Here is a 10,389-nt window from a genome sequence, read left to right on the forward strand (position 1 = left end):
CTCTCCGCCGGATAGTCGCCATGGTCACCGCTATCCTAGTCGTCGGGCAGGGCCGAACCTGGCTGAAGAAACCTCAAGCGGAGATTCAAGGAAGCACCACGTGATCCCTAAGGATCCCCAGGATGCGTCGGGCATGCCTAGATGGTGTGGGGGTGTGTCTCCTTGACAGCTGTCCCCGCGGGGATTTCAAGGTACGGCCTGTGTTTCCCAGGGCTGTTCTCTTCCCGGAAGGGGTTCCTGGCAGGGAGCAGAACCCCGCAGCCTCAGGAGCTGCTTGGCTGTGTGTGTTTCTGCGCGAGTGTTGGATGTCTCTGTGTGTGTCTGTGTGTGTGTTCGTGTGAGTGTGTGTGGTGTCCCGTGAAAGGAATGTGGCTCGAGCAGTGGAGCGCGGTTTCTCTGTAGTGCGCCTACTCTCTGCTGCGCCCCTCTCTTTGGCCGGGCTTGGGTTGCGGGGCCGAGCGTTCTTTGTTTTGCTCTTGGTTCCTAAAGCCTCGGTGAAGGGCGGGGGCTGGCTGAGACCCGCAGGCGTCCAAATCACCTCCCCACCCCAAGGGGGCCACTCTTCCAGAAAGAAGACGGGCACACCACACCCAAGAACAAATTCCTCCGGGGGTCCATGGTCCTGTGGTGCACCCAAGGCTGAACGGACCCTAGCGTCCTGTCCTCAGGACCCCCCTTGAGCCCGCTTCTAATTCGGTGACTGGCGGAACCGGAGCTTCAGGACGTGAGGCGGGCACTCCTTCATCCTCTTCGGATTTCATTCTGGATTAAAGCATGTGTGCAGAAAAAAAGGTCAGATGGGGGTGAGGATACAATCCGCTGAGCTGTGGAGGGCGTCTGGCACCTTCACCTGCAGAACAGGTGCAGAAAGATGTCAAAGAAACTGCTTCCAACGCCATCCCCTTTTCCTCTTCAGTGTACAACCTTGTCCACACCATGGCGCTGTGCTGGCGACAGAAGACACGAATTTCAGAGATCCTTTAGACCGCAAACTGTGGCCTTTCTTGCCAGGTCCCCTGTTGGACCCCGGTTCCCCGAGCCGCAAGGGAGTGGGATGGATTGATCCTGCCTGAGCTGCGGCCTCTACTCTGTCCTCCCTCTTTTCTTGCCTTCCCTGATGCTCGTGGGCCCAGGTTTTCCTTGGTCTGGCTCACAGTCCTCCAGAGTGTCCTCCACAGCAAACATTTCCCAGTTCGTCCAGGACCGCCTTGGCGGGGATGTACGTGATGAGTGTTTCCTTCTCAACACTCGCATTTCTTAATGACTGGATAGCTGTGACGCTCGTGGAACCGTGGGTGCCCGTAGCTTCCGCCAACAAGGAAACTCTTGGTCTCCCTGTTGCATCAGTTGGCTGCATGATTCACATAGGATGAGAGGTAGCCAGCCGTAGCTGGTCTTTGCCTTCTAATCAAGGCTATGTTTCATCTCATCTGCTGGTGTTTTCTCATTGTTGAGGGGTCTTCCATTGCTCTGTTCCTGGCTGGGACTGCCTCTCAGCACTGCACCTTTTGGTTGCCACGGATTTCACGGAGCAAAAGGGACTGGGGGTTTGCTGGGTGCAGGCCCGGTGGTGGGTTGTGATCCCGGTGTGGGAGTTGGGGTGGTTTGCAGTTTGCAGGATCCTCTTGGCTCCTCTGGCAGGAATCCCTGGACGAGGCTTGGACTCTGGCATAGGCCCTCCTGTGGTTCCAGGTGTGCTTTGTTTGTGCTTCGCTTTCTTGGACGATCCTCAGTGGTCCTCGGCTGCATGCCTGGACATCCCTTTCAGGCTTGGATTCACCCCAGAAGGCCTCTGAGACACTCTCTCCACCTTATCTGCCCCCATGGGATGCCAGTTTCAGGTGTTGCCACCCCTGCTCCACATTGGGCTTGCCTTTGTTCTTGTTTCCGCCTTTTCTCCACAGCAGTGCTGAGAAGCAGGAGGCCCTGGGCTTGGAGACCAGGACAGGGCCCTGAGAGGCCCAGGTCGAAGGGGGGCAGTCAGCGCATGGGGTGGGGGAATGTACTGCTTACACCCTCCACTGGGGTCTCAGATATGTTTTCCTGCCCCAGTGACCCCTCCACTCCTCACCAGATTGGATCCCCAGCCCCATGGGACCCGATTCCTGCCCACACCGTCCAATCCAGAATCAAATCAGAGAGCAGTCCTGAGTGCCCACCTCACGGTCTGTAGTGCCTCCTCCTCCACCCAGACCCGAACACAAAGTGGGCTCAAGTAGGCACTGAGTTCAGGATTGTCGGGGTCCTGCGCTGCTGGTCTCACTCAGACTCCTTCCTCCGGCCGCCGCCTGCACGGCCTCCACCATTTTCCTATAGGGCTGCAGCCAGAGAGCCCTGACGCTGCTGCAGCGCCAGCCGGGCACGCGAATGCGCATGCGCCATGGGCGCGTCACCAGGCGCGATCGCCGAGCCGGTGCTTGCGTCACAGTGACCGCCACCGTTGCCTGGGGACGGGTCGCAGCAGCTTGGCGGAGCAGGACCCCTCCGTGGCAGTAAGTTGGCGCTGGGCTGTGGCCCCTCCTCTCCGGGGGATCGTCGCCTTGGTCCCCCGGCCCTAGGAGTCCGGCAGAGCCAAACCAGGCTAAAGAAACCTCCAGCAGAGCTTCAAGGATGCACCGCGTGATCCCTATCGGATCTCCCCGATGCATCAGGCCTGCCCAGTGTTGGGGGCGCGTCTCCTTGAATGCTGTCCCGCCTGGGATTTGAAGGTATCGCCTGCCTGTGTGTCCCGGGGCTGCTCTCTCCTGGGAGGAGCTGCCTGGCTGTGTGTGTTTCTGCGCGAGTGCTGCATGTCTCTGTGTTTTTCTCTGTGAGTGTGTGTGGTGTCTGGTGAAAGGAATGTGTCTCGTGCAGTGGAGCGCGGTTTCTCTGTAGTCCGCCTACTTTCTTACGCGCCCTCTTGTAGGTTCCAGGTGTGCTTTCCTTGTTTTTCGCTTTCTTGGGGGTCATTGATTTCAGCTGTAAGCTTAATTCCTTTTTTGAGTCTCACCTGTTTTGTTTAAGGGGGAACTTAAATCATTGATGTGTATTTAAAAACATACGTTTCCCTCAAAGTGCTGCTTTAGTTGCATTCCACAAAATTTTATATGCTGTTTTTATTTTTGACTGCAAGTATGTATAATTTTTTACTTGTCCTATAGTTTACTTAAATGTGTGTTGCTTAATTTGCAAACATTTTTGAATTTTGACATTAATTTCTGGCTTAATTCTACTGTGGTTAGAAAACAGCTTTTCTGATTTCAATCCTTTTCAATATATTGACAATTTATGGCTCACAATATAAACAAGCTTGCTAAATGTTCTTTGTATAAGTGAAAACACTGCTTTCTGCTGCTCTTAGGTGGACTGTCTATAAATATCAATTACAACAAGCTGGTTATTAGCACCGTTCAAGTATCTTATATATTTACAGATTTTCTCTATACTTTTAAAAATTAATGAGAGACTAGTATTAAAATCTCAAAATATAATTTTGAGTTTGTCCATTTATTTTTATTTCTAGCAGTTTTTTATTTATTGTTTAGTTCTGGTACTAGGCACAAATACTTGTATGATTGCTTTGTCTTCTCGGTCAATACACTTCTATAGTATTGTAAAATATGCCTTTTTAGAAGAAAGTCCCTGGTAATATTCCTTGTTTCAAAGACAATTTGTTGTGAAGGCTGGGTGCAGTGGGTCACGCCTGTAATCCTAGCACTTTGGGAAGCTGAGTTGGTCGGATCACTTGGCGTCAAGAGTTTGAGATGAGTCTGGCCAATGTGGTGAAACCCGATCTCTACCAAAAATACAAAATTAACCGGGTATGGTGGCGTGCGTCGTCTGTAGTCCCAGCCACTCGGTAGGGTGAGGTAGGACAATCGCTTGAACTCGGGAGGTGGAGGTTGCAGTGAGCCGAGATGGCGCCACTGCACTCCAGCCTGGGCGACAGGGTGAGACTCTGTCTCGAAAAAAAAAAAAGGCAATTTGTTTTATATTCACATAGCCATTTTGGTATAATTAGTGTTTGCATGGTTTTTTTTTTTTTAAACTTTTAACCTATTCGAGTTGGTATATACTTTTGACTTTTTAACCTGAGTCTTCATATTTTAATCTTTTTTTTTACATAACCTAACTGTTTGGGCGAGGGGGAAGGGACAAGATGGCAGAAGGTGAACAAGATGGAGCAGTCCCTGTTGTTTCCGGGTTCTTCATCACAGATTTTCCCGCGCCCGGGAAAAGAACCAAATCAACTGAGCATGCGCAGAGTGACGTCAAGCCGGGGACACCGAAATTCAAGAAGCCACTCCTACACACATGCCCCCAAACTCCTCCCCCTCCAGCTCCCAGGCATAAAAGTCCGCTGCCTGTAAGCGCTGGTGTGACTTCTTCGGCCCTCGCATTTGTGGACCGGAGAACATCACCGGAGACCGCCCGCGCGACTTCCCTGGCCCCCCACACCTAAGGACCAGAGAACCTCCCCCGAGAGTGTGTGCATATTTGCAATAAAAGACTGCCACTTTCTTACGTACTTTGGCCTCATGTTTAATTACTTAGCTCTCCTAAATTAAGTTACATTAAATTAAATTAAAACACTAACATCTTTTTTTTTTGAGACACAGTCTTGCCCTCGTCACCCAGGCTGGAGTGGAGTGGCATGATCTCAGCTCACTGCAACCTCTGCCTCTCGGGTTCAAGCGATTCTCCTGCCTCAGCCTCCTGAGTAGCTGGAATTACAGGCACCCGCCACCACGCCTGGCTAATTTTTGTATTTTTAGTAGAGCTGGGGTTTCACCATGTTGGCCAGGCTGGTCTCAAACCCCTGACTTCAGGTGATCCACCCACCTTGGCCTTCCAAAGTGCTGGTGAGATTACAGGCATGAGCCACTGCGCCCGGCTTTCTTCTGTGTTTTTTACTGAAGTATTTAGGCCATTACCATTGTTTGTAATTATTGATATATTTGGGTTTGTAACAATCAACTTGCTCTTTATTCTGTTTATCTATCCTTCATTTTTCTAATTTTCTGCCTATTTTCGTAGTTTTTAAAATTATATTCTATTTTACTTCTACTGGCTCATTGATTACTTTTTAGAATTTTGCATGCTTTTTTTTCATAGAGCCTTTCAACATTCATTTTTAGCTTTCAATGTCTAGTTTTATGTATTATATCCTATCATATATTTTGTTGGGGTCTTACACAAATAATACTTCCATTCCACCTTCTCACCTTTTGAGCCGTTTTCATATTTTAATTGCCACAAATATTACCATCCCTATAATACATTATTGCTTTTGCATTAAAAACTCAATTACTTTTTCAAGAGAATATGAGGAAAACAATAATATTTACCCACATTTAACTTTTCTGTTAATTTCCATTCCTGTGTATGAATCCACGTTTCCATCTGCATCTGTTGGTGATGAATTCTCTCACCGTTCATTTCTTTTTTCATTTGAAACTATTATTTTAGGCTCAGGGAGTACACATATAGGTTTGTCACATTGGCAAAATGCATATCCCTGGGGTTTGGTGTACAAATGATTTTGCCACCCAGGTAGTGAGCATAGTAGCTGACAGTTTTTTGACCCTCACATTCCTGCCGCCCTCCACTCTCAAGCAGGCCCTGGTGTTTATTGTTCCAATCTTTGTGTCCATGTGTACTCAGTGTTTAGCTTCTACTTATAAGTGAGAACATACAGTATTTGGGTTTCTGATACTGCATAAATTCACTTAATGGCCTCCAGCTATGCCCATGTTGCTGCAAATAACACAATTTCTTTTTTCCCTGAGGCTTTAGCTTTCATTTGTTTACAAAAGTTTTCACTTTTTTCATATTATTACCAAGTGCAGAAATACCAGATAGAGTTTCCCCTCTATTCCTTTCTCTGCTTGCATACATTCTCACAAGAAGTTTATGAATCTTGTTACTTTTGTCCCCATGAATGTATCTTTTTTCCATCAGGCTGTTCTCAAGATTTTCCTTTACCACTAGTTTTCAGCAATTTGTGTTGTGTTTAGCCTTGAATTCCTTGAGCTTCTTAGATCTATGGGTGATAGGTTCCAAGAAATTTGGAGTATTTTCAACCATTGTTTTTTCATATTTTTTCTGCCTTCTCCCCACTTCTGAGACTCACATTTACATATATCTTAAACTGCTTTATATTTTCCCACAGATCACTGAGACTCTCTTACAGTGTTTTTCCCTCTGTGCTTCATTTTTCCTGGTATGTTCTCAAATTTACTGATTTTTTTTCTCCCAAAAATTGGTGTTTAATCTCCAATAAATTTTCTCTTCAGATATTTTTCTTTTCCAGAAGTCTCACTTTGTTCTTTTCTCTTCCATTTCTCTCACTGTGTACATGCTTAAAAAAAAAAAACCTTCAGGATGCTGCAGTTTCTTTAATATTGTTATGCTAATACCATCTCCCCTGCCACTTGCATCTGGGCTGACATTTTTTCCTATTTGGGTCACATTTTCCCACTTCTTTATATAGACACGGGGCATTGTAAAATTTACAGTTAAGTGGTAGATATTGTTACACTTTTCTAACAATGTTGAACTTCATCTGTAGGCAAATACTTGTGAAGTGGCTTGATCCTTCTGAATTCTTTAAAAAGCAGTTTACAGAAGAGCTGAAGTCTTTACTTTAGAGACAGTTTAGCTCTGCTCCTAATGTGTGACCTTTCTGGGATTTCCACTGAATAGTGTGGGTGATCACTGGTCAGAATTAGAACCTTTCTTGGCCACATGTGAACTGTGGACAGTTTCCAACTTGCAGCTCCCTGACTGCACTTAGTGCCCAGTCAGGTGGAGGAACTGCACTCTACACATGTACTATTTAATATTTTCAAAAGACGCCAGAAAAATCCCTGTGCACATTTCTGAAAATCTTTTCTGTTTATCTCCTTCCTCTGCGGAACTCTGCCCTGTACCAGCTAGCATAGTCTCTTTGTTATCTTCTCAACACAGTAAGAACTTCACGTTGTTTGGGATCAGCTTTCTCATTATCCAGAATGTGTCTCCAAGTAGAAAGTTTGTGTGACTATTGCACAACTTCACTTTTATATATAGAGAGAGTTTCACTCTGTCACCCAGGCTGTAATGCAGTGGCATGATCACAGCTCACTGCAACCTTCACCTCCCTAAGCTCAGGTGATTCTCCCACCTCAGTCTCCCACGTAGCTGAGAATACAGGCATGCACCACTACACCTGGCTAATTTTTGTATTGTTTGTAGAAATGGGTTTTCACTATGAGTTGCCAAGGCTGGTCTCAAACTTCTGTGCTGCAATGATTGCCTTGGCCTCCCAAAATGCTGGGAACACAGGCATGAGCCACCACGCCTGGCCCACATGATTCTCTTCTGTCAGGGATCACAGTCCTTATACAAACCAATTATTCCATCATGGCTCCAACAGAAGCTCATGTTTTTTGACACTGGTGATGTCACTGGAAAGAAACCCTCACACATTACTGGTGAGAATGTAAACTGACATTTTCAAAAGTAATTGGGCATAATCTATTAAAATTTAAAATGCACACATACTTCTTACTTGGCAGTATAATCAATTGTAATATATTCTATATAAACAAAATCCAAGAATAAGCATATAAAGATATTATTGCACTAGTTTGCAGAAACAGAAAACTCAACCTGAAAGCTTAGGGGGAATGGATAGAGTTATCATGGCATTGCTGTTACTAGGTTGCTACATGTAATTCTGCAGACATTTTGAAAAAGACAAGCAAGGTGCACAAGACAAATACCAATAAAATGTAATGTACAGACCTTATTTATATCTGGACTCAAACCAACTATTATTGTGAAAGGTTGACTTCTCTGTTCAAGATATATACTGAAAATATATAGGGGGAAATGGTATATAGCATACTGGTTGTCTTTAATATATCCCAGTGAAAACTTATTGGGAGATAAAACAAGAAAGGCAAAAAATAGTGTGATTATTAAAGAGGTTTTGGGTACACAGTACTATTTTATTTTTGCCTATGTTTAAAATTTTCTAAAGTTAAAACAAATTAAAGTGACAGATATATTTGCAGTTATCCTATTATAGTATACTGTTACTAGACTGAAATGAGGCCCATACTTGAGCACAGAAGAAAACATCAAAAAATAAACACCAAAGTTTTAACAGATGAGTGCAATACAATGAAGGTGGTTTTTAAAAAAATTTTTAGCTCGGCGTGGTGACTCACACCTGTAATCCCTGCACTTTGGGAGGCTAAGGCGAGTGGATCACTTGAGGCCAGGAGTTTGAGACCAGCCTGGCCAACATGACAAAACCTCGTCTCTACCAAAAAATACAAAAATTAGCCGGGCATGGTGGCAGGCACCTGTAATACCAGCTACTCAGGAGGCTTAGGCAGGAGAATTGCTTGAACCCGGGAGGCAGAGATTGCAGTGAGCTGAGATTGTGCCACTGCACTCCAGCCTGGGTGACAGAGTGAGGCTCTGTCTCAAAACCGAAAAATAAAAATATAAACGAAAATAAATTTTACACTATTTCCTTGGTATAGGATAAAATTCATATGTAACTTTGTAAGATAAATGTAATGATTTTTTTTTTAAGATGGAGTCTTGTTCTGTTGCCCAGGCTGGAATGCAATGGCATGATTTGGCTTACTGCAACCTCCCCCTCCTGGGTTCAAGCAATTCTCCTGCCTCAGCCTCCCGAGTAGCTGAGATTGCAGGCATGCCACCACCACACTCGGCTAATTTTGTAATTTTAGCAGAGACGGGGTTTCACCATATTGGCCAGGCTGGTCTTGAACTCCTGACCTCATGATCCGCCAGCCTCAGCCTCCCAAAGTCCTGGGATTACAGGTGTGAATGTAATGATTTTTTTAAAGAAAAACATTGATGTAAAGAAAGAAAAGTTTCATTTTAAACAGTTACGATGGTAACAAAACTCAAAGGAGCAACTAAAGCAGTGCTGCAACTTTTGTCTGCCTTAGTAATTCTCTGATTAGTGTACATTCCTACCCGCTCCCAACCATTTTGAGATAAATTTATCTGAAAACATGATTTATGAAATAAACATAAGTGCTGAAAGAGTTAACAGTTATTCAGGTTTCTCCTTTTAAACAATCTTGTAACAACAGAAAAAGCCTTGGTCAGGTATGGGGGCTCATGTCTGTAATTACAGTACTTTAGGAGGCCAAGGCAGGAGGATCACTTGAAGCCCAGGATTTGAGACCAGCCTGGGCAACAAAACAAGACCTTGTCTCTACAAAAAAAAAAAAAAAAGAAAGAAAGAAAAAATTTAAATTAGCCAGGTGTGGTGGTGCAAACCTATAGTCCCAGCTACTTGGAAGGCTGAAGCAGGAGGATCACTTGAGCCGAGGAGTTTGATGCTGCAATGAGCCATGCCACTGCACTCCAGCCTGGGTGACAGAGAGCCCACCTCTAAACAAAAAAAGACAAAACCCTTATAAAATTGATCTGGACAATGATGGAGTGTAGAGGACTGCAAAAACCTGAGCTACAGAAAGTGCTCCTCTCTAACGCAGTCCATGATGGAAGAACAGAAAAGCACTATATCATCCATCAAATTTAAATAACTGACATAATGCCTAAAATTCCCCCTTACCATCATTCTTTATGGTTAAAAAGGAATTCTCAAAGTGTGTTCACAAGCCAAAGATATTAATAAGCATACAGAAGAGAAAGGATTAATGGTCAGGACTGGGAAACAATGGGTTAAACAAAAGATAGTATTTTCTTTACTGCAGGTCTTCTCAACCTTTTAATTTGGTTTGTTCAAAGTGGAATTCACAATGCCAGTAAGGAAATTTGGTTATGCACTGTATCATACGCAATGAGGTAGAACCCTTTCTAGGTATTTTGGGAATTATTTCTTGAACATATTTTTGAAAAGTCTGGCTCAAGATATTGTTTGCAAATGGCAGTTAATATACAAGTATGTTTCATTGTAGAAGGGCACCTAACAGTCTACTGACATTTAACTTTTCCTTTAAATTTATAATTTTGCAATTATGTTAATGTCTCAATTGTTAATGACTGAGCAATGAGGGCATAACTTATCCAATCTGAGCAAAATGTACTTTAGAGATGAAGAATGCATGAGTGTTGTGGCATCATGGTGGTTACACTGATTATTCAGAGTTCTAATGATTCTGTTACCAATTTTTTTTTGACAATTTTTAAAACAGTGAATTAACATTTAGATTATAATCATATACTATATACAATCAGTGGTTTCCAGAGTGATGATAATTCAGTGGGCTGCAGTGTTTATTAAAGATAATGTAGGCTGGGTGCAGTGGCTCATGCCTATTATAATCCCCGCAATTTGGGAGGCTGAGGCGGACAGATCCACCTGAGGTCAGGAGTTTGAGAGCAGCCTGACCAACATGGAGAAACCCTGTC

The 10,389-nt window shown here is 44.4% G+C and overlaps 1 long non-coding RNA gene across 1 annotated transcript in view; it reads left to right on the plus strand.

Annotated features, from left to right (window-relative positions):
* LOC105534566 overlaps window positions 1-10,389 on the plus strand; it is a 32,598-nt gene continuing 22,209 nt past the window's right edge. The window contains exons 1-2 of the long non-coding RNA XR_001005301.1: window positions 1-61; window positions 2,581-2,708. This is a non-coding gene — a long non-coding RNA (uncharacterized LOC105534566). The remainder of the gene's footprint in view (window positions 62-2,580; window positions 2,709-10,389) is intronic.

This window comes from Mandrillus leucophaeus, unplaced genomic scaffold (genome assembly GCF_000951045.1).
Source record: "Mandrillus leucophaeus isolate KB7577 unplaced genomic scaffold, Mleu.le_1.0 Scaffold137, whole genome shotgun sequence".
Lineage (NCBI taxonomy): Eukaryota > Metazoa > Chordata > Mammalia > Primates > Cercopithecidae > Mandrillus > Mandrillus leucophaeus.